Raw genomic sequence first — 25,074 nt, forward strand, 5'->3', positions numbered from 1 at the left:
GTTTGATGTTACACTGAATTTACTCAAAGAACAGGAAATCCCATTCTGTTTTTCAGTATTTCCAGGACCTTGAGGCTCTATGCCATTCTCAGATCTTTTCTGTTTTAGTATGAGGTATGTTTCTCTTTTGCCATAAAATCTGAAGCCACCCTGAGGCTAGCCATTCCTTTCCCCAGGATGCCTGTGATCCGTGCTTGTTCCAGTCTAGTGCTTGTCAGTGGAAACTAGATGAACTATATAGGTTATTTAATTTAGAAACGTTTTAGAAATCTTTTTAGTCTTTTCTTAAATATCTAAGATCTCAATGGCATTAAAGGGACTAGGAAGAAACTGCAGCCAAATGCATTTCTACATGCCATACATCCTTCTTTTTTTTTTTTTTTAGAAAAGTTACTTTCATATGTTACTATACTGCTCCATTTTAGTGTTGTTTTTTTCCTGGCTCTTGTATATTAATGTGTCTTTTCCAGGAAAGACATGCTTCTGCCGCGTGGTTTTGCAGACCTGAGTGATGCGTGGGTTTGCAGTCCACATAGGTTGAAGAAATGTAAGGGAGGCTAAATTTCTAGGCTGCGTGGCAGGATTGGCAGAATGGGAGCAAAAGTCTGTACAGCTCCAAAGAAGCTGCTGAGCAGGAGAGGGACTGTAGAGGCTGGCTTCTGGATTCTGAGTATGGAATTTTTGATTCCCTTGAGTTTTATTAATGAACCTGGCCTTTTTCATCAGCAGTGGTACCGAACCCCCCAAAGGAGATGGGGAAGTAAACAATGTTGAATATTTGAAGCCAGTTCCTTAGAGAAAACAATAGCCCTAAGCCCACCACCTCCCTGTGCTCAGATCAGAGTTGTGAGCTCTGAATGCTGATATGCTCAGGTTGGTCAGATCGGAGACGTCATTCACCAGGATGAGATGCGTATCTGAAATACCTGGTGCTTCATCTCCTGGATTGCTTCATCTCCTGGATTCAATCTATAGCTAATGATATAATTTATCATTTAGCACTCTGACTGAGAAGCACCAAACTACTGAGCCCAGAGTTTGGGGGTGGGGGGGGAAGCTTAAATATTTTGAACTTAAATATTGAGTAAATAGTTTCCCCATGAATTTGAGCATTTAATCAGGCACCTACTTAACTTGTATTTTGGGTTCAGCTCTGTTAAACCTAAGTGCTTAAACACGTTTCAGTACTGGTTGTGTTTCGTGGACAGAGTTCTTGCACTTGGCAGGGTCAATTCTGAACTGCCTCCTTAGTAATTCTCAGGTAGGTATCTGCTGTGTGTGTCTTCACTTTTGGTAAAAGAGTTTACTTCTGTAAGAACTGAGAATTCAGTGTCCCAATGGAGAAGACCTGTAATCTACTTTTAGCAAAGTAAAATCTAATACAGTTTGTCTGTATTTCATTTATGCCTCAGGACAAATTAACATTTAAAAAAAAAAAGCCTTTGAAATGAAAATGATGAAACTTCAAATTAACCTACTTGTAGTGTTTTTATTTCAGATTTCATTTGGGAATTGAAAGAACTGTTAAATTGCTCATAGGTAAAACATCAGTAACAGTTTGCTTGCATTTTTCTGATAGTAGATTTTTTACTCATAAAAGTACAGTGAGATTTGGCAAAGCAACGAAGAGGATAAACATACCTGGTCTTTTTTCTGGAAGCTTTATTTCATGCCCCAAGATTTTAAGGTTGGATAAGAAGTTATAATCCTAGATTACATAATTTCTCTGAAAGTAATGCCTCCAATTTCTGTGGTAACCACAACCCCTTTAAGAAGGGTGAGGAGCAGGGGCTGGCATATAAGACAGTGTATTTTTCCTGGTGAGATGTAACTGGTAGTAAAATTTTTTTTCTTTTCAGTCTCAGCGTTATATTTCTCTTCCCAACCTCAAAATATTACTTTTGGCAGTAGGAAACATTCACTGAGTCAGCACGTGTGGTGGAATGGGGTGGCATTACAATTGTATTTTGTAATTTGTGAATTGAGTTACCATGCATTGGGTTGACTTCTGCAGGCTAAGCAAGCCATGCCTGCCTGTGATGTTTGACAGCAAAAGTGCTAAATGTGGATTGTCTGGTATTTAATCACCTCACAGAAATGTATGTACATGAAAATACTTCATAATTTTTGTTCTAGTTCATTATACTTAACAGCTTACATACTTAAAAATTACTTACCTGCAAAGCAAAAGAAGTGACATTGTCATAGTTGACTGTTGTCTAAAAATAAAGCATATATGTACAACATAGTCTATGTAAAATAATAATATTATTTTGCTTTTCCACTCAAAGATTCCCTGCATGTTTTGGAGCTAAGGTCAACATTTCCCTTTTTAATGCAATGCTAAACCTGACTCTTCTAATGGCTTCTGAGATCACTGTCATTTCTTTTCACCAATTAAATCTGATTGTTTCAGTGTGGAAGGGACAAATATGAAAGCCCACTGACAGCCACAGCAATTTCATTCATGGCATATAAGCCCAGAGGGTGAGTGTCAGGAAGCTAGCAATCTGTTAAATGCATTATCTGTGTTATGCAAAGTATTTTACTCATCTTTTTTCATGTTTTGGTTTAAAAGGGCCCATTATTTTGTGAAATCTAATTTGGCTTGCTATGTAGAAATGTATGTGTTGCACAGATGTATTTTTCTGTCTTGTCTTGGATAGTTACAGGGGTTCTTAGGCTGCTTCCTTCGGGGTAAACACTGATCACCTCAGCGGTCAGAAAGCAATTGCCTTCCGTGGTGAAGCAGTACTCAGTGTAATAGCTGGTGTAATAACAGTGATTAATTTTCCAGTATTTCACAGTGTGGGTAGCCATGGCTTCAGATTTGGTAGATTTCTGCACTGTGTCAGTTTCTCTTTACAGACTGAGTTAAACATAGAGATTGCTTGCAAAGCCTTTAATACTTGTTGCCACCAGAACAGAGTTGATCGGATTCAGTGCAGTATGTCTGCTTCCACAACCAGTAGCTGCCATTGAAGAAATGCTATATGCCTGATCTTTTCTGCAGCCTCACTTATTACACCAAGTCTTCTAATTTACTAAAGCATTGCAAGGCAGTCATTCTGCTTCATGCTGGTATGCTTCACTTTTGTACAGTACTAATTATTGAAAACACAGGCCCTGTGTCTTCTGACAGGGTCTTAACTCAGGGAAGTAGTCTTCGAAGCATGAGCATTTGTTTTATATGTTGAATTGATTGCTTTTTGACTTCTTTTGTACAGCTGCTTATATCAGTGTAAAGCAAAGCATAAAGGCTCCCTAAACATTAAAGCTCTTGGGCATTTATCTTGTGTATATTATGTATACTGATCCTACAGTGTTTACTGTTGAGTCTTCTAATATCTTACAGCTCCACTATTCTAGTATGATTGTACCCTTAGCAGGTTTTCATGTTAAAGGTATTTTGCAATTATGTCATAAACATTTTTTCAGTAATGTTTGCCAAAAGATTTGACTGCTAATATACAGAAGGGTGTACTTCAAGTTCTGTACTTGAGTCTATTTATTTTAACTAGTTTGGTCCGGTTCAGTCTATTTCTAATGAAATGAGAAGAATTGTGAGTGCTTGACAACTGCTTAATGAATTATGAAGTATTACTTTAGCAGTGCAGTATGTTCACATCATCTTTGACAACCAAGGTGCCAGAAAAGCCAGAAATGACACAAATGAAGTTGGGATTGAGTTTGTATATATCTAACTTAACAAAGCACTCTAGCTGTTTTTATGGGCACGATTCTTTCTCTCCCGTATTGGCTGGCTGTGCTAGAACTTTGTCTGAATGATGTGTTTGGTTTTAAACTGGTAGAGCTGTGCCCAGAAGAAGAGATTGTACTGGATACAGTTTCTCTGGGTATGCAGATCGGGAAAATAATGGTCAGGATGAGGTGGAGAAATAAGACACCAATGTAAAGAGTAAATGATAGTGAGTGAATCAGCGTTGTTGTCTAATGCATAACTGAGATGTTTAGCCTAATTACCAGATGTATTTTTGGAGAGGTGTTATAGCCAGCAGTAGTGAAGTAGAAGCCTGCAGTGAGAGGCTGGTGAATAGGACCTAGGATCCTTTAACTCAAATTGCTTTAATACAGCATCGTTTCCTTGCATGTCTACAGGCAGTTTGATAAAGAACTGTTGAATCTGATCTGAGTTACTCTCTCTCAAAACACAGTCAGTGTGCAGGGAAATATTGTTACTGTTAGCTAAAGACCATAGCCTGATGATCTTAATCAGGCAACCCACTTAGTGATGTCCTAAACAGAGCTGGAAGATGAAAGCTCTTTACTAGAGTCATAGAATCAGGCTTTTTTTTCAAAGGAGAAATATACTTTTGCAGAATATAGAGCTTTTTTCCTTATAAATCGCATCGCAGGGTGACAAATAAGTGTAGCTCTGCTTTCTTGAGATGAAGGAGCATTCCTTTACAATTTTATTATTAGTAGGTACAGCATAAGGGTTATTCCTGTGCGTTGCAATTAATGCCTGTGGAATTTCTGGATTCCTAAACAATGACTGCCTGCTGGCACCTAAGCAGGTGGCTTTGTAAGGCAGGGTGTGAAGCTCAGTGTGTTGTAGTCACAGCCCAGAGCATGTATTCTTGCCTTGCTGCCGTTTCAGTACCTTGGGAAGGTGCAGAATCCAATCCAATCTATGCTTCTAGACACAGAGTGCTTTTTACAACTTAATAATTAGCATGCAAGCAGAAGGGATGCAAAGCAACTTGTTTGTGGTGTAATTCTCTGACTTCAATTCAACATGAGCCAGTGAAGTGCCTTCAATTAATAAGAGTATAGAAAGAAGAAAAGGTTTCCCTTTGTGGTCAGAGAGATTAATTCCACAAATAGGGCGTCAGTGTAACTTTAGAAGTAGTTAGCATGCATGCAGTAGCACAGGTGCATCACTGAGCCCTCTCTATCACTATGTCCTAGCGGTGCTAAGACAAGGATAAGTTTCACTTTTCCTTTTGCATTGTTTCAGTGTGGTCCTGAAAGGACATCTAGACCTGACTGGATTTTCACTTTTGAATATTCAGTATCTTTTTCTAGTTTAAATGAGGTCACGGTCTCATTGGTAATTTATCAGTAAAGCAATTCCAAAAGGAAAGCAGCTTAAGTGCCCTTATGTTTATGTCCTATAGTAGTCTGTTCAGCTGGTATTGATCTGTACCTATAATATAGAGATATGCACCTTAATGAGAACATGAAAATGTCTTTATCTCCTGATTTTTGTCTCCATATTAATGACTTCTCTGTTCCTGTTTATAAGGAAAAATTATAAAATCAACTGTTAGTATTGAGTCTACAGATTTAGCTCTACTTCCTGCTTATGTCAAAAGAAGTAAGCATTCAGGCCCATGTTTATAGGATTGGACCGTGAAACATCAGCACTAACAGGTGTGCATTTAATTTTTTCCTTCCACTTGATTGGAATTCTAGGTGGTGTGCATGCAGGAGGAAGCCCCAAAGCTTTGGCTGCTGTCATTAGCTGTTAGAGATAAACACAAAGGAAAATGTGGAGTTGCATCCGTCCTAGAGAAGCGGTGCTGATTTCAAATGCAGTCAGTCCTAATTCAGAGTAGGCTTTGTGTGTGTGGATCACACTGAAAGCTCTCTGCAATTCTTGTGAACTGCCAGAGTAGCGACCTTCTCAATGTGCAGCTTTGAAGGCCTATAAAACATTTCCAGAAACAGCCTTTCAGTTCAGTATCCTAATGAATACTTTTAAGACTCATCGTGTCTATATCTACCAATAATATATAGGAGGAACCCAAATATTGTAAGAAAAAGTACAGCAGACCCCTTTGTTTCTACAGGATTCCAACAGATTTCAATAAGAAATACTTCATAAACTTTGTACATGGTATAGAGGTTCTCCAGAGTAACTTTCAGGTGTAGGTTGGACAAAGGCAGTGATAAACTGGAGTCAGAAATCAACAGAATATTTGAGCATTGTATGACGAAGGAGAGGGGAATTTATTTTGTGATGGGGGAAGTGTTTTTTTATGAATTTATACATATGCACACACTTCTTACATTTGGTCCCTATTTAATAAAATGCATTACTTGAATGAAGTAATTCATATATGAACAAAGGAAACTTGGAGAATGGAGGCAACTAGAGCCAGAGTTCTGAGTAACACCTGCAAGTCTTGTGATATTGAAATCTCTCTTAACAAGCCTGACTGATACCTACTCACGTGCTTAGCACTAAACTCTGTCAGACTTGGAGACAGGGATGTTTCTTTCCCTGAAGCAGAAGGGGGAGGTATTGTGCTTTGTACATACTTTTTTAACAAACAGTGCTACTTCCCTTCTCTCCCAAGAACAGAAGGCTTTAGAGGGATAATTGTTTTTTTTCTTTTCCCTTTTTGCTGGATCATTTTGCAGTATTTGTTCTTTGTATCAAAATCTTTATTACTATAGAGTGATGGGAAGTGACATGTGGTTTGTAGTATAAGAGGTAGGACATTTGTTTTCCAAATTTCGTTTATTCATATATGGCTAGAAGTCTGTTTTTCATTTCCATTCAAAGCGACTGCTGCAATTAGAGGAATAAGGTGAAAGCTTCTATGCTTTCCAGCAAAAAAATAAAAGCATATAATCCAGTAATACTGCCACTGTCACTTTGTCTAACTAGTCACTGCCTTGCCATCTCATTAAGCCCTCAGCTTCAGTCCTCCTCCATCTGTACAGACCTGTGCTCCCGGGGCAGTCAGTAAGACTGAATTAACCTAAGACAAAACCCCTGATGTGATTTTAGATCTGCTTAGTTTTCTCCCAGCCACCATGCTGTTTGACTCCTGTAGGAGTCTCAAACGTAATTCTTGTGCCTGTCTCATTGCACTGCAGTGTTATCAGCAGTGCTGATGGAGAAGATGAAGCACAAAAAGGAGTTGGAAAAAAGACATTTGAAATTAGTTGAAAAGCCATATGAGTTTGTCATCTGCTTTTATGTGTTTTGTAAAAAGCCATTCAATAATCTCCCAAAAATCATTGACGTTTGATTCATTCCATTTTAGCAGCCATATTATTTCTGCTAGCAATTGGAAACTCATTTATCTGAAAAGCAAGAGTCTCAGCTTTTATTTTGAGGTGTAATATGCCATAATATTTTGAAAAATGAACAAGACATGCCTGATTGGTTAAAAAGTCTGCATTTATGTAAAAATGTTCAGCAGACTGAGTGTTATGTGGGGAAATGCCAGCGTTCTAAACTTTGATGTAAAGCTAATGTCATGAGACATTTTAATGTAGCAGTGTATCGTGCCATAATGCTTCATTAAAAGAGACATTTGGAAACATTAGACAAAGTACAGTTATGCAAAATGAGATATTGTACACAGTATTTTCAACTCAAGTATTCATCCTCAGTAGTTTATGGCAAAATGGTAATCGCAGGTGAAAACAAAGCTGCCTACACTGCAGTCTGTAGTTGGCTCCTCTTATATTGGTATATTGTACGTTATGTCAAGAAAACAATAGAGAGGGATTCTCAGCAGCAATGCTGTTCAATGCACTCCTATTTTGAAATATTAACTTTAATTCCATGAAGAGCTATAGTACTCAATTATCGAAGCACAGCATCTTTTCTCTTTATGCTGTTTAAGAGGTCTCTCTTCTACATTTTCTGTGCTCTGGAAGAAAATATTGCTGTCACTTTCAGTGGCATTTGCCTTTCATCTCACTGCTTTTCAATGGCTTTCAAGTCTCTAAGTGGTATCCAATTTATTTGTATTCTGATGCCACTTCTGTGAAGCATACCTTTCTGTCAGCTGAGTGCAGGCTTTAGGTGTTTTGTATTTGGAAGCTGTGCTGTAAACAAATTGACAATATCAAGTGCAGCCTATCCTCTTGCAGGCAATTTCCACCCGTTTGCTATAGAGCATTATTCTTCAATTCATTCAGTGCAGCCATTTAATTTCATCTGCGTAGGGCTGGGGTTGACTCTTAGTCACCAGAGCCTGGTTTGAAAACTCTTTGGATTTGTGTGCAGGCCATATGCTAAATGCATAAGTAAGTCATTGTATGCCAGAGATAATGGAGACAATTATTCCCTTCAACGTTTTTCTTCATCTGTTTTCTTCCTATGTTAAAGATTTGTCAGTGCTTAAAGCAATTCTGCTGTACCTTGCTGCTGAGTTTGTAACTGCCCTACTTGGCTCTACATTTGATGTGATTGAGCTCTTAGAGGTGCTAAATTTGCACTAGTACACAAGAGAATGATTTGGTTTTGTACCTGTTTTTCCTTTTTCTACTTACTTCAGCCTTGTACTGCCTTTATAACTTACTGCTTGTCTAAATAGCCAAAAACAGCGGTAATTTATCATTTTAGCATGTACACTTCTGTTCTACCTTCCCTATTTCTGGAGGATGTTAACAACTACTTTTAATGTGCATATTATCATTTGTATGTTACAGAAGAGTAGCAATTTTGTTTGCAGAATCTTTATTCTGGATAGATTTTTCAGAAATCTTGATTTGGATCTTTTAAGCACATAGATATGGGCATGTTTTAGAGTTAATATTTCAATTACAATTAAAGATAGCGTGGCAGATGGGAGTAGCTCTTGATCTTTTATCCTGCAGTCATTTATTTTCCTATGCAGATGTTTTCCAGTGTTTGAGATTGTAATGATAGACAAAATACAGTGCAGTATACTATTACAAGAAAGTAGAATATTTAGAAACACAAACTTGTAAAAGAAAAATAATAAATTACTAATACAGTATTTAAAAACTAACTAGGCAAGTGGCCCTCGTACATGTGTTTGGTCTAGTGTTGCTGAGAATCTAGCTTTGGTAACAGATAATACATTTTGGTAGCATGTTAAGTCATTATCAAGCATAACAGAATCCCTGACCATTTGGTTAGGGCTCCAAGTCTCTAAATTTAGATTTAGAAGACTAGGAAAGCAGGAAAGAATCTAGAAGTATCTTCATTATTACCTGGTTTATACCAGAACTGTGTGAAGAACCAGAACTGTGTGAAGCTTTCTTACAGTGGGATATGCTTTGGCCCCATACTTCTAATTGCAAGGGTTGCAATGGAAATCAGTTCATAGGTTCATAAGGTTGGAAAGGACCTACAAGATCATCTAGTCCAACCATCCTCCTATTGCTATCCCTACCCAACTACTACTAAATCAAATCCCTTAGCAATTATTCCTTAGTTTTATATGATGTTACTGTTTTATTAAATCATTCAGATTTGCTGACATTGAAGACCCTGACACAGTACAAACAAGCATTGCCTAATATCACCTTTGAATTTTAATGAGGGATTTTGTTTCCTAAAGCTTGTTTTTGCTTGTTTGTCAGGAATAATTGCTACATCTCCTTTTACAATCTCTCTGTCTTTTTATAAAAGCTGCTAGTCTGGGCTGGATCTTTTGAAGAAAAAAAAAATCAGGTTTCCTATCTGAAGATGTGCTTTTACTGTATAGTTGTTTAAGCAAAGCCAATTAGTGTACTGTTGTGGGGTTTGTTTTGTTATTTTAGCCAGATAAACCATAACACTGGGTCTTAAAGTACATCAGGAAGAGGGAGGCGAATGGAGAGCAATGCCAGCATCCCCAATACAGCTTTATCCTGCTTCACTCAATAACCAGCAAAAAACATAGATGCCAGAGCACTGTTGGTCAGTGCTGCTGTTGTTTTCTTGGAAGTCTTGCTGAGAAGCCTGGTGCTCTGGGTGTCCCAGCCAGCTTGTGCTTTAGTGGCATACCCTACATGTTCTGCAGTCAGACTTCTAAAATATTCCAAAACTAGTTTTCCATGAAAACAATGTATGAAAGTGACTGCTCTTGATGATAACAGTGCCACGTTTTGGCTGTTCCAGCGTAGTGCCTCTTGTCTGTGGAGCTTGGGGATTGCCTGGATTTTGTTCACTGTTTGGTCTCATTGCCAGCTACTGAAGGAAAGGGAGCGTAACGAAACAGCTGCCTGGACTGCAGTGCAATCTCTCTCATGTCTGAAAAGCATAAAGTTACAAAGACAGGCACCAGACAATCTGTTGGCAAAGTTGAGGGCTTGTTCCAAGGCACACTGAAATCAGCTGAAATAGAAGCAACTGGAGATGCTGACTGACAGAGAAAAAGGGGTGAAATAATGTGTAGGGAACAAGTAACTTTTTGCCAGTAACTTACAGGAAGCAAAACCAAGCAATACATCTTCATCAATCACAATAGAGATTTCCAGGCTATTTCTTTCCTTCATTTTTCTTGACAACACTGTACAGTAAGTCATGAGGATTTTTAGACAAAATTAACATTGAAGTCATTCTTTTCCAATTTTTAATGCATTTTTTATTATACTCATTGTAATTATGAGAGCATAAAGATGTCAAGAGTCCCTGCCATGCCTATAGCAGATACCCTAGCAGATTTATGATGGCAGCAAGCATCTATTTTTGCTGGTCAATTTTTATGGATCTACATGCTGGTTTTTTAAGAGTGAACAATGAGCTGTTTGTCATCTACAAAGAGATCACACTTAAATATTTAGGTTTTGTTTTAAAGAAGCATATGTGGGAAGCCAGTTCCTTCCAAAGGTAAGGTGGAAGGACTGGCAGACTGAGGGGAAACAGTAAGGCTCGGTTTGGGGCCTTACTACCAGTTCAAACTGGAAGTTTGAAGAAGCTGGAAACTTGGCACATTTTAAGAAGTTGCTAATGCTTGGTACGAGTTAGGGTGATAGTAAAATATTTTTTTTAATAAGACTTCATATGAACACCAGCAATATAAACCAAATACAACAGGTATATATGATGCTTCCGTAAGGAAAATTGATTCATTGTTTTTGTCCAGTTCTTATGAAGGAAATGCTAGCTCTTTTGTCTAGGGTGCTGATCCAAGTATTCTGTAAGGAGCTCAAACATGGCTGCTTCTGATTTCAGTGACCTGGAAGACATTAGGCATGTTAAGGTAATTGTGAGACTTTGATGATATAGCAGTTTAAAAATGAAGGTATTATTCTTCCACAGTAATGCATTTAATGCAGAGGGGAAAAAAATCAATTCTTGAGCTCCTTAGGTGGCTTTTGTAGAAATTGCAGTATGCATTCTAGTACAGTTCATAGAGACTGAAAGTTTATTTCTTAACTTGTTACCATTTCTTAACTTCTTAACATTTATAAATGGTAAATAAAAATGAGATGCGGGAGATGTTTCTTTGTCAGTTGTCAGTTTGTTGTCATTTCCTCTCAGATCGAGAAAACTACAGAGTGTAGAGCATGATATCTTTTAACCAAAGAAAAGAAGTTGCTGAAAATGTCCAGGCAAATTACATTTGTCACCTGTAGGTGGAGGTAAATATAAATTCCAGTGGTGTTACCTGAATGTCTGCGCTGCTGTTTTTCCTCTTCCTGTGTTCTTGCAAGGTTTAGCTGTTAACTTTCTCCAATGCAAAAAGACTTGAGCAGTATGAAAGCTTGGGAGTTCTAGGCCCAGATGGTTGAAAAGTGCAAAACTTCTGCCTTATTTCTCTCCCCTAGGCACACTCATCTATGGCATGTTTAGAATAGGAAATATATGAAAAAGAGAATGTCATTCCATAGTTTTCATTGCGTGCTGCAGGATACATTCATTCTGTGAGATGTAGGTCTGGAACAGCCACAGCTAAGGGTAATTTTGGTGGACGTTCATTCCTCACAGGAGCAGGCTCTGTGCTTGTACTCCTCTGACAGGCGAGAGAACCAGAACTCATGAAACCAGTCCAGACTTTAGAGACTTTGGAATCTTTCAGGTTCAAAACTGTTCACTTCTCGTTAGACAGGCTGGGTTTTTCATTTACTCATTCGATAAATCTTGTATATTTTCAAAGAAAATTTATGGTTAAGATCCAAATCTGCATTGCTTAGAAATCACATACTAAAAAACTCTATCAAAGTGTTGATTTTTTTTTTCCTTGAAGGAGGTTTTATTTGATGCTTTTTTGTGCATTTTTACTTCATACGGTGTGCAATATATTATGACCAAATGATGAAGTCTTTTTTTTCATCTTTCTAAGCAGGGTTCTCACTGATTTCAACTACAGTGGTTTCTCAGAATTTGGCCTGAAGTCTAGACACATCCCTATTATTAGAATAAATTGTCTATAGTCTGTCTGGCTCTGAATTTACTCATTCTGATTCTCTGTCTTAGTCTCCTCACAGCTAAGAGGGGATTTTTTTCCTTTTTTTTTTTTTGGTATTCCAGTTTGGCCACAGTGCTGTAATGACTTTAAGCCCTCAACCTTAAGGAAAATTTTAATTGGGAGATTTGTCTTCTTATCTCTAATTTACACCCCAGAGTCTTATTAGAATGGCTTTGTTGATTCTGCTCATAAACAACGTTCTTGTGTCTGAGCTGAACTGAGTTGCATTTAACCTCCAACCCTGTAAATGTAGCATTGCGCTGCTATTGCCATAAATGAGATTGCTGTTGAAAAAATGCAGTCTGGGTTGAACTTCAAACAGCATGTCTTGCCACGTTTAATGCAAGAACTTCCTCAGTTGCAAATGGTTGCCTTTCTGGGAAAATATATCTTACAACAGTTTCAAGGCACCCTGTTATTTTTTCCCCATAGATCCTTTTAGAATTACCAATCATGCGGTTCTGAAGGGATGCCACTGCAACAAGCATATTAATATTGCATTTTGTGCCTATAAAGCAAAGTTATTTCTAAATGCATAAATGTCTCCTCTGTATTGCCCAGTGGCCAATCTGAACATGGATTTGAAGCTAGGAGAGATGAGATCTTCTACCATCTGGTCCCTGTAACTTCTGTTGTTATTGTTGGTAGAAAGTATTGCCTTTAGATGGGTAAAGACTGGATTTCTTTTCCGTTGGTCAGATGTTTATGGAGAGAAGATAAGTTCTTTGATCACCTCTTGTTTAGTTCCATTGACTGGATGGCATTACTTTGCAGCTGAGCTTAGCTGCTTTTATATGGGATGTGTCCTCAGTGAGCTCAGATGGAGTTCCATCTCGACAGGCTACATTGAGCATATAGATATCATTCTTTTTACATTGTGTTAATTTTTACATCTGTAGAGTAGAAAGTTCTGATGTGGTACACGCAGATTATTGGTACAAGTAACCAACACAGCAAATAAACTATCCCCACTCTGTCAGCGTTGAACCAAAAGGAAAAAAAAAGTCTGTTCCCTTTTTGGCCTAAGGGCACATTCAGCCTTTCATTAGCTGTCACAGAAGAAATTCTCAGTCCTCCATCTATCCTGTATCCTATTCCAGCATGCCACAGTGACCTGTGTTCCTGCCTGAAATATAATGTATAATTCCAGTAGCAATCACAGATAATTTTGCAAAGGCAGAAAAAAAGAGCTTTGTTTTCCTTGCTCAATTCTGTGTAGTTTTGTTACATGACCCGACAACAAATGCAATAATTTGCATTGCTTTTCTGAAAAGGTTTCAGTTCCGTTGGGCGGAAGTCAGCCTGCATAAGAAATGCAGCTATTGGTATGCAGAGCTTGCTGCTGTGTTAGTGCTTTGTTATAGCATCACAGTCTCTTAAAAACCCAAGTGTGATACTGAATAGAATTCATATCACTCAGTGACATGCAGTAAAAGATAAGTTTTCTTTTGGCTTGACGAGAACTTAAGAAAAAATATATACTAGGAAGTATATATGGGGAGGAAATAACCTGTTGTAACATGTAGAGTTCAAAATGAAAGGCTCACAACAAATTCTCCCTGCATCCAAGATGTTTGTGCTTACATTGTTGTCAAATTTCTTCTGCTTTCTTTTCTCCCTGCTTTCTCTCCAGTGCTAGGGTAGAGTTACAGCCAGATGCTGCATGGATTACAATGTGTACAGCAGCTAAAATTCATATTTTGCCTCATTACTGCACTTTGATTCCCACTGTAGGGCAGAGTTTGAAACCTCCCTTGTGTAATTTTTATGCTGCCCTGTGCAAAACACCATATCTTAAAATGGTATTTTGTACATCACCCATCAGCTTACATAATGTCCCTTTCTCATGACAAGCAATTCATTTGAGGATGAGATGGCCTGCTTTGCATCCCAATCATGTGTTATGGTGTTATCACTCATTACTCTGGTTTAGATTCAGGCATCATCTGCAAAGACAGCTAAAATGAGTAAGGAAATAAAGGGTTAGTTAATCTCTGACTCACAACTGCTTTTTTCTGAGTCACCATAACGCAGGAGGGCTTTTAGCTCTTGAGTAAAGCAAAACATAATCAAGATATTTTTTTTGTTTCCTTCTGGACACAGAAAACTATAAATACAAAAATACTGAGAACTTGGTTATTCTCAGAACTCTTGCAATCTGTTGCCAAAATAAAAAGAAAAAAATAAAAAAAAATAAAAATCCTGTAAACAAACCCAACAACCCCCAAACACTTATCTAATATAGAAGTCTGTCTACTTTGGCAGATGAAGTGAAATCACAGCACAGAAAGTGCTGAGATGCATAAATAGCTGGGAACATGAATGCTGTAGAATCTTGTTTTCAAACAGGAGTGTGAGTCTGTGCCTGCTGTTTCTGCTGCTACAGCATCTTCCAAGTTTTTCAGTGAACATTACAAACCCTGTGTAGGTAAGAAATCATAGTCCTTTGGGACAGCATCGAAGTTTGGTTACACCTTTGATTATGAACAGAGAAACTGACTCCGCAGTGTCTGAGGATGGCCAGCAGATGCTCAGATTGTCCCAGGATCTGACAGAGCAGCGCTGCTATCAGTGCTGTTGTAATAGTTCTCTTTCTCATCAGGACTTCTGTCAGTAGCCAACAGACTGCCACTTCATGCTTTTTAAACCAAACAGTTTCAGGGAATAACCAGTGCTGTTAGAATGTTAGAATTCATCTCCCTTCTTTCTAACAGCAGAATTGCATCTTATTCACCCTCATTTCTTGCCATCCCAAGTTCATCTCAGTGTCTGCTCAATGTTAGTGTAAGCCTCCAGGAGTTGGTAAAACTCCCAGAAGTTTGTAATGTGTGCTTCTCAAGTTAAAATGGAGTTACAGAGCTTTCTTGGAGAACAGGCTGATTTTCAGATGGCATCTCTGAGAAGTGTTTATGGAAGCAAGTTTTAAATTTATATCTCCTCATCTAAAAGAATATTTTAGCAGCTGTGAGTAAAATCTTGCAGCAATCTGCAAAGCAGAGGCAACCTTAGGAAGCACAGTGTCTGTATGCATGCAGCTAAGTCCACTAAAACTCCTGTTTGATCCTCTGAATGTGCCTTCTGAGAAGTTACAAAGGTACATATAAAAGTAGGCACATTATTTCAATGAAGTGATCATTTTCATCTCCTGGTGCTAAAATACTTTTTTTTAATGTTGTTCTATGTTCTTACACGCATGCTTAGTTTTTAAGATTTCATCTCTGTCAGACTTTGGACTCCTGCTGGCAATTTTTCTGCATTTTCAGGGACCGTACGCTGAGAATAATGGTAAATTCAGTGAGTGTATTCTAAAGAGGGAGAAGTTTACTGATTCTGCATAGTCTATAAGTCTTTTTATTTTAGAGTGACTTTCTCTTCGTATTAGTTTGAGAATTAAAATCCTTCATGGGGCTGAGAGCAGGAAACCAAAATGAATTTCAGTAGATGTGGAAATCGGGGTTTTCCACTTTTAAACCTGGGAATCAGTAGCCCTCTCCAGGTTGTGGATCACGCAGCAGTAATTAATTCATGTGAGAAAGCACAGATAATTGAGAAAAAACATAACATTTTTCATCTGATTGATTTCTTGTAACTCAAGATTTTTAAATATGTAATGGCTGCCCACTGATGTTGTCATGTGCTAGATTTCTTCTTATTTGTAAAGATTGCTTCTAATTAAATAAGTGAAAGATGTGTTAACATGCGCACAAAAAACTAATCCTGTTTGCAGATAGTTCAGACATCTACTACTTAAGACACTTGCTGTGCAGTTACAAGTGGCTGTTTCCATGTACTTCTTGGTTGCTGCAAACACTTGTAATTCCTTTGCAAGGCAAGAAAGGAGAAGCTGTTTCGTATATGAAATCATTTATTTGTTGTTTGTGCAGTTCTAGATTATAGTTGTTTATGCTTTTATTAACTGTCATCGTGAATAGTCTGTGAGAAAAGAGTTGCTGCTGGTTTGTCATTAGGCTGATGAACAATCTTCAGAGAGTCCTCCCAGGCAGTTGCAGTGTACTGCAATACTGCAGCAATAAACAGTGACGCAAGGTTTCATTTTGGCTGCGTCTTAGTTTACATCAGAATTAGCCAGACATTAAAGATGTCTGGAAGAAAATGAAGGACTCTTCCCAGAGCAGGGGAGCATGGGAGTGACTTCTCTGCTGAGGTGGTACTGTCTCTTTATTTCTTAAAGTGAAGGAAAACTGTTTCTGTCATTTGACAACATTATCAGATACAGATTCATGATATCCCATTGAAAATTTATCCAGTATCTTAATGTCTGTATATAAAATTCAATTAATACCAAAGGCGGAATTACAAATACGTTTAGTAGGAAATGCACTGTATTAAACCTTTTAATTTAAATTTTAGACAATCACGTATATTGGAAGTCTTCAACATGCTTATAAGTTAATTAAGTTTTGCTTATTAACAGAGTCACTTGTGTACCACCTGCTTTTGACTTAAACTCTTTCCTCTTGTGAATTTTTTCTTTCAAAAACTACTGTGAATAGGTTGCTCAGAAAGTACTGCCTTCTATTTATTACAATATAAGCAACATGGATAAAAAGAACACAGTTGCAATGTTGGATAGAGCAAATTCTCAGCTACAAAGAGCTATTTTTCAGCACAGTCCCCTCCATGAGCTCTGTGTTTTTGCTGGTGATGAACAAGAACCCATGTGCTGCTCTCATTAAAACCTGCGTCAGTGGAGATGATCACTGTTGCTGTCACCACTGCTGAAATGCTCTGCCCACCACTTCACTGTGCTCACGTGCTTTGTTTGGTCTCTGTAAACATTCAGCAAGCATCAGTGAAGGTCTCTGGATGCCATTTTGTCCACATGGGGAAACTCAGAGACACTTTTTCTTCATATGTGCTTCCATATTAGATGTTATTCTGTCAGAGTGCCTCTCTGCTACGATCTGTCAAACAGCAACAAAAGATAATGGAATATTGGCAGAAAAGTTAAACTTCTACTGCCATACCAACCAACAACTACCTTTGATGTTGTGGACCAACATAAGAAAACAGGAGGCATTACTTTCAGAGCACCCCTTGTATCTCCTGTAGTGCAACATATTGACAATTCTCATTTATCACATGTCAGCCTAGTGTCTTTGGAAACACTTAATGTGGATTCTAACTGAAAGCCCTCTGAGAATGCAGGTATGCTTTTGGAACAACATCCTTCTTGTCTTCATATGCATTACCACTTCAAAACGTTCATATGTTTGAAAAATATTTATTATAATGGTTTAATTAAATGTTATTATTTAGGTTCCAAACCTGGTAACAAATTCTCTTTAATGTGATTTGTAACATAAAAATAAAAATCAGACTGCTAGCTCATAAAATCATGAAGTTAGAGAAAATCTCTAACGTCAACTACTCCAACTGTCAACACTCATCGCCACCATGCCCACATGTCATAAAGGATATATATCGCTATAAAGAGAGCGTAGCTGATTCCTAGTTCGGTGAAGAGAAAGCAAACCAAGTTTAATTTAGGAGCAAGAAGTGTTTGCTTCATGAAGCTGGCTGAACAGAGCTGGTAAGACTGTGGTGAACTTTGCTTGCAGCATGGTGGGATTATCAGTTTGATTCTAAAGACATAATTCACACATGTAACCAATCACATAGGTAACTTCCAGACATTACGGTTGAAAACTTATCTTAGAGAAGTCCTGAGATGCCATAGCCTCACCAGGACCCTTTGTTTGTTTGTTTAATCCATACTTGACTGTGAATGTACAGGGTTTTTGCTTGAGTGAGCAAACAGCTGCTCTCTAATTCAGCAACTTCTGGTCTCTATGCACTGTTTTCCTATCTAACATTGCAGCATAATTTTGGGATGTTGACAGGGACAGTAAATAATGTGATGAAGAGCAGTGTCATCTTTGTTCGTGTTCTGGAAAGTGTGTTTATTCCACAGTATTTGTATTACCTTGAGAATTTCTACATGTCTTAAATTTAAAAGGAAAGAAGGAATATTTTCTCTTGGTTCTTCTGAGAAGCTAATTTGCTTTTGCTACGCTGGTGAATTGATATTCAAAACAAAGTAAATGAGCCACTCAGATACCAGAACACTGATTCCTCTTTGCACTAGTAGTGTTCTCCTGGGGCTGTTATTACTCATAATTGGGTTTGTTTTCCTTTTGTGTCACTGTGCTATTTCCTGCAAGCCACTTTAATCACTTTAATCACGTGAAGTAGATCGCTTTCTAGGGTAGGCTCCTCAAGTCTTCTAAAAGCAAACCCCAGAGAAGGAGAGAAGGTATTTGTTTTTTCATGGGCAGCTATTATGATTTTGACATTCAGAATTCTTAGCAATTAATGTAGTCCTAAACATTAAGTTCCAATCTATCAAGAATCTTGCCTTAGAGAGTGATTGCTAGGCACATGTATTATTTGCTGTTGACAGGTTTCTGAGTGTGATGATTTACTTTCCCACTGAGTTTTTGTCTAAAGTTTAGTATAGTTTAGGCTTCTTGTTCAGCTATGTGATATTATGAATATCTATCTCAAACTGATTTGTTTTATAAAACAAGAAGATAAAATAATTATCTGGTCCCAGTTTCAGTGTTATGCAAATAGAACTTCAGTAGAAGAATTCTCTCTGCATCTGCAGCCTGTAATTTGAGGGAAACTTCATATTTTATATTGCTGTTTTTATTTTCAGTTAGAGAAGTGTGTCACCATCTAGGACAATTGTCCATTGTTGCAATAGCTGTTCAAACCAGTCTTCGTACTTCAGAAATGTACTTGGGGAACTAATTTGAAATTATTTGCAGTCTTTTTCATCTAAATCAGAATTTGCTCTGCTATTGAAATAGCAAGTTTCAGTGCAGTTTTTAAGCATACGCTGTCTTATTTACTGAATGAAAATTATTTTGGTTTTGTGTTGAGATGTTGAGGTGCATATTTCTTCATTTGCATTATCATTTCTATCCTTCACATTTAGTTGTAGTTCAGTCACTGATAAAGAACAGTTTTGCTACAAATATATTAAAGCAACCAATTTCATTCTTCTTGATTCTTCTATGTTCTAGAATTCTGTCTATGTACTGAGCTTTTCTTACTGATTTTCTTCAGTTTCTAGCTCTGATTCATGATGATTACCAATAGCTCTCATTCATTTGTGATTTCATCCCAGTAGGAAAGCACTGATTGGAAGTAGTTTTGCTCTTTTCCCTTAAAATTCTATTTTCTGTGCTTAAGGGTTCATCATTTCCCTATGATATAGACTACTGTACTTTACTGCTTGTGTATACACTGTCTTAATACTGTTGTTACTTCAAATACATTAATGATGGTGCACCTGGAAGATCCCAGGAAAAATCTTTATACAGTTGACAATTTCACAGGTTCATTTTCTTTCCACGCTGGAGAGTATTCCTCACTGATGAACGTTTGTTCTATACAACATCCAATATAGTGCTGAGATAAAGAATCATCATCTGATCTTTGTGACTTTTCTATTCCTGTTTTTCTGGGTTTCTTTTTTTTTGTTATAAGGAGGAAGCTTAAGGCATTCAGAAGTTAAGGTGACCACCTACTGTTTAACTATGTAATTTCCTAGATATTAGAAATCATTAAGTCCTGGAGGGTATCTCTAGCATCTAGATCCTGATCATTGTGACTGCTGTGTTTTTTTGTTTTGTTTTTTTCCTTCTAACAAACAGCTTGAAATATTCTGCATCTGTTCTGAAATTCCCATACAACTTCCTCATCTTTTAAGTTATTTTTTTCTCGATTCGTTTACTTTGAGATTTTACTCCCTTGGTCAGCCACATCTCCAAAAGCTTTTTGATGATTTTATATGAACTCTATAGGCTTTGGGTAAGGTTTTGGGAGACAAAACTGTGGACTAGCTTATTTGGTATAGAATTTTAGAAACCACAGTAAATACACTGTTCTCTTAATTACTGAACGTGTTAATGTTGGAGTATATTAACACAATGGATTTTCTAAATGTAAAAAAATAAGGAATTTACAGAAATATTCTTCAAATAGCCTTTTACATCATTTGAGTACAAAATATAAGAACAACTATACTGTTTATCTGTTGAGATTCTACAAATGAATAAAAGAGCTAGTCGTGTCTTTGTATTGATCTGTTGAATCTGTTTTGTAGGATCTGAGTAAAATTTCAGACAGTATCCCTTGCCATGTCTTTGATTTCAGTTAGGATAAATCTGTAATTTGGAATGCAATCTGAAATGAGTGTTCTGAGGGTGGTTGGTACCTTTCTGTATTCTGATGGGATTGCCAGCTGTTACAAGTTTTGTGGAGTGTGAAGTAAAATGGAATGGAATCTCTTTGAGGAAGATATAAGACACAAAATATAAGGATATGTCCCTATAGAACAGAATTTTGAATAAAAAGAAATTGAGAACAATTCTCAAACTTCACTGAAATGGTAATGGGTCAGGCTCTCTAAAGGCAAAGAATTAGTTTTCACATATTTGAATATGAAAAGATATTTGGCTGTTAAATACAGGACAGAGTTAAAGTATGAGCATTATACTTACAAAGCATATAAAATATGAACATTTATGAGCATATACCCTAAAATATTTCTTAAAGTAAAATACAGTAATATTCAGATTGTTAGCAACCCTGTTAGGTGTGCGTTTCTAGTAAGACTTAAGGAATGTATACCTAGAATTCAACTTGCAGAGTTGAAATACCTTGTAAGTAGCTATATGATTGGCTTTTAGAAATGAATTTATTAAAAGTAGTCATGACCTCCATGAAGATTTAAAAACACATTTTCAGCACATTATTCCTTACAATAGAAAGCCCAATTATATAAATCTTTCTTCCTAAGTAGTAGTTCTTAATATAAGAACTGGCTTTTTAATTACTAGGATGTTAAGGGTTTAAGACTTGGCTCAAGTTTATTTATCTGTTGTATTCCAAGAAGGTGCAGTGCTTGTAATCACAAGACACAGGTTATTTGTAACGGTTCAATAAAGCACTGAGCTCACAGTAGTATATACATTGACTTTATAGTAGCAATAACAGTGCCATTTCATCTCTGGCTGGGGAACTGTAGGATCCCAAAGTGCTGTACTGATCACTGATGATATTTCATCTTCAGAAAGAAGGTAACTGAGGTACAGGAAGGTACAGTAACTTTTCCAAGATCCCACAGCATACAAGTGGAAGGGATGATTAAAAATGCCTCTAGAACTTGGCAGTGGCGCAATTCTGTCAAAAGCTAACCTGACAGCCACATCCAGATGGCCGTGCTGAATACAACCCTGCTGTTACCGAGATCCTGAGCGTGTGCACCTAATAGTATATTGATGTTACTGCACGTGTGGCATTTCTGCTTGGGGTCAGAATGTGGAATCAAGTCTGATTCCATTTCAGTGAAGGATGGTGTTTGCATAGGACAGTGCTTACAGAATCTTACCTACTGTTAATGTTATTGTGACCCAGAAGAACAGAGTTATGGCAGCAACAAGCAAAATTGGAACTTGTAAGCCAGCAAGATACACTTGTTTTTTATGTACTTGTTCTAATAGTCATTCCGTGTAGCCAAATGAAGTAAGTCATTACATTTAGTTCCATGGCCCTTCCAGGTAAGGACTCACAGAGGCATAAAATAAAGCTATCAGTTCCTAGGGGTATTGCTGTAAGTGACTTTAGAAAAAATAATTTGTTTATTTTTTCAAAATCTCAGCATCTGTGGAAGGAGACTAATGGCTGTATGAGTCTATAGACAAACACCTCTCTGCTTAAAACTGGCTTTCCAAGTAGAACAGGGGCATCTAATGGTATGATAATTTTAGTATTTTCATTCTCAGAGTAGTCTGAAAAACAGAGAACCTGGACCTTAAACCTCTCTCTATCCATTTTCTTCATTTTGTACAATACATGATGGGCTCAGAGATGCAGTGTATGTGACAAGCAGCATTACACATACTGTGTCCAATTAATTCTGACAGCATATCCAATAAGGGGGGAGTTTTAAGCTGTAGCTTCATTTCCTTAGCTATAGTCAACTGGCCAGTCATTTAATTGCTGAAGTTTAACTTGTGATGTCTATCATGTTCTGGATCTTTGTAGATTAAAAAAAAAAAAAAGCAAGTAAAACATGCTTATGTGATTTTAACACTATACCGATGAAACAAAGGAGGAACATTCTTGAGCTTCTTCTGGAGCATAGTTAATGACTATATTATTCTAAATTTGAAAATATAAGTGCAGAATCACTCATGCTGTGCCTTATGCAGCATAGTTGGCTTTTTATGTTGTTTTTGCTTATTTTTTCTTTATTTTCCCTGATGGCTCATTCATCCATAAGAATCATTCTCAAAGGTAAAAAAAAAAAAAAAAAAAAGGGTGAAAAAAAAAGCGTGGTTATTTTTAGCAGATTGCATTGCACAGCACTGGTATAAAAAATACAAGATGGAACCCAAGTCTCAAAGGGAACAAGAATATATCCCTGGTTTCATGGGCATATGCTTGAGTCAGCAGATAAATGTAAAAGACTCCCTAATGTCCAACCTGAAATGCTACTGTTACTGATTAGGTCATAGCCTTGACCTGATGACAAGAAAGCAAGTTTTCAAGTCTCAAACAAACTGACATTGACCCTTAGGAAGGAGGAAAAATGACCCATGAAGTTTCCATCTGCTGACAGAATAAACATCTGTAGTGCTCACAACTGGCATGAGTTCAGGCACAGTAGAGCTTGCAGTGTGTGATCTCTGGCTTTCTAAGTTGTGATAGCTCTTGAATAGGAATTGGCTACAAATAGAAGGCATCTCTTAGAGTCAACAGTTCTGTATGCTGGAGACAGTGTAAGAAATAGGACTCCAAGGATGTACTAAGTTTAAAAACTTAAGTGAAGAATGAACATGAAAACTACGTTAGTCACAGAAATAATTATGAATACCCTTAGGTACCAAACATGAATGTTTTTGGTGTATAAGTTTCCTCAGTGTCTCTATGCTTTTGGCCACAGGTGCCTCTTGCTTCAAATCAGAGACGCTGTATGTGTACATTTGGGGATATATTTGTCTATCTCTACTACAATTGGTTGGGCTTTTTTCATATTAAACAATTACTAAAAAAAAAACAAAACCAAAAAGCAAAACAAAAATAATAAAAAACACTTGACACTGAAAGAGATAAAAGATTCTAAAGGAAACTTTTTATCGTACTGTATATAGTACACTATTTAAGTGTTGTGAAACCAGATGTTTCTTCAGGACATCTTGGAGGAGAAGCTATTTAACAATACTGAATGAAGGAGACAAGTGTAATTTGAGGGGAAAGCGATTTTAGTTAATAAGTTGGCTCCCCTCGAAATTGCCAAAGTGCTGTGCTTAGCAAAACTGATATTTTACCTAAAAAGAAACCAAAGGCCTGATTCTCAATCCACAGTGCATAATATCTACCCATTAATAATTTGTCTAGAAAAAAAAAAGCGGGAGACTTTGACTCAACAGTGACAGTAATGTTACAAAAACATTCCATAGCCTTTTGAAAGCAGTATATTTAAAATCTTCTTTGGCCTAAATGCAAAAAAGGGATTGAAGTTAATGGTGATAGGCTTAACCAGACAAATCCAGACTACTGCATCCATTCTTTAATTTCCACTGTCACTGCTATGTTATGATAGTTGTAAAACATACATTGCAATAGTACTATCTGTTAGGAACATCAATAACATAGTCAATAAATAAGTTTAATGTCCTGATTTGTAAAACACTTAGATGGAAAATTTTATAATTGACATTGTGCCAATTCCTAGTATTCCTAGTTTTGAAAAATGTAATTGAGTTAGTTACTGGCATCCAGCCCATAAATAATATGTAATTGTCTGAGCTACTTTATTTGAGCATTGAAGTAAAAAATAAAATAATAAAATAAAATAAAAGATTGGAAATTAAAATTGGAAACCAGTAGCTTGAAACATGTGTAAATCAAAAAATACAGAACTATTCAGGTTTCCAGAAAAAATATATATACATATTTGGTTTCCAGTTACTTAAGTGTAAATTTTAATAAAAATATCAAGTATGCATTTATGAACCAGGTGTTCTTTTATTTTTATAATTGCTGTAAATCTAAATGATAGAGACTATCAAAATAATCCCATTTCTGTGTTAGTTCCCCTCCCCCTGCTTTTAATCTTCAAATGAATGTTCTCAGGATTTCATGTGTTCATCTGTTTAGAATCTGTTTGCTATTAGTATAACAGAATTATAGAACCAAAAGTTATTCCCTTGATGATCTTTAATTCAGGAGAAATTCTAGAAGTTGAGTAAATTAATTACATTATTTTGGGGAAGATCTGGCATCTTAGAGTGATATCTGATGTGTTTTTAAACCCTTACAACAATTCCAAGATGTCTAAGCTCCTATCTTTAATCAAAATTTGTGGAGATAAACTGTTCTTGAAATTGTTGAAGGTGCAGTCCGAATCATAGGCCATCATAATCTCTTGTTACTCACTCTCCCACCCAGATACTGGCAGTATACTTTTCAGTGTGATATACAGATTCCTGGAAAATGATTTTTTAATAGGGAATATACAGAAATTGACCTATTACATAGTGTTGGGAGTTTTTTAATGATTCTGGTTACCTTCAAAATCCCTCTTATTCCACATAAATCAGTTTAATAGCTTATTTGAGAAATGGAGAGCATTGGCTTTCACACAGCTGCCTTTTCACCTTTAGAGGCAAATGGTTGCCCACAGCTTCTCTGTTTCTTGTAATGTGCCATGTTTTTTTAATCATCATTACATTATAAGAGAACCCATGTTGTGGGGGAAGTCATCATCTTCCATAGGAAACTGATTTGCATAATCAACTTAATGATCTAAACAACACATTGAATGCAGATTTGAATCAATTAGGTAGACAATTCCAACTTTCACAGAATCATAGAACTGTAGGGGTTGGAGTGAAACTGG

This window comes from Cyrtonyx montezumae, unplaced genomic scaffold (assembly GCF_038088225.1).
Source record: "Cyrtonyx montezumae isolate F1298 unplaced genomic scaffold, pur_monq_1.0 scaffold_7, whole genome shotgun sequence".
Classification (NCBI taxonomy): domain Eukaryota; kingdom Metazoa; phylum Chordata; class Aves; order Galliformes; family Odontophoridae; genus Cyrtonyx; species Cyrtonyx montezumae.